We start from the raw sequence: 489 nt of genomic DNA, 5'->3' as shown, positions 1-489 counted from the left end.
AAATATTGTGATGAACCTTGTTAAGAGTTTAGATTCTTCATGCAATGAACATTACCAGAAATTAGTACTAGCATTGAGCTTGGTGAAAATGGCACTCCACCCAATGATACCAGAGCATGAGCTTTCTTACTCCACAGCTTCAGTTAGTTGTGCTAAATCCCAGATCTTTACATTGTTGTGTTGGCCATTGTTGAAATCACTTCTTGTTGGGATGTAAGGGGCTTTATAGTCGTTCACATCTATTGCCATCTGTGCTTATTTCAACAAGGACCAGACAGTTATAGTTTGTCCTGAGGTCAGAGTGTCTCCTTCATGAGAGCTCTCTTCAAATGTCCTTTTTCTCTATTGTGTGACCTTACATCATGATCTCTTGGACTTAAGTTGTCAACTCATTATTCCACTATCTCATGTAACAATTTTTCCAAGAAGATGCTAAACTTTGCTTCCCCAGGCCACAGAATGTCTTTGGGAACCCATCTTGTTTTTCTT

General features: G+C 39.1%; 1 pseudogene; it reads right to left on the bottom strand.

The window, feature by feature from the left end:
* Positions 1–249, bottom strand: part of LOC122553936 — a 6,676-nt pseudogene extending 6,427 nt beyond the window's left edge.
* Between the last annotated feature and the right edge of the window lie 240 nt (positions 250–489).

This window comes from Chiloscyllium plagiosum, chromosome 10 (genome assembly GCF_004010195.1).
Source record: "Chiloscyllium plagiosum isolate BGI_BamShark_2017 chromosome 10, ASM401019v2, whole genome shotgun sequence".
Taxonomy (NCBI): domain Eukaryota; kingdom Metazoa; phylum Chordata; class Chondrichthyes; order Orectolobiformes; family Hemiscylliidae; genus Chiloscyllium; species Chiloscyllium plagiosum.
The sequence above is the reverse complement of the archived record's forward strand: the minus strand, read 5'-3'. Positions and strand labels throughout refer to the sequence as shown.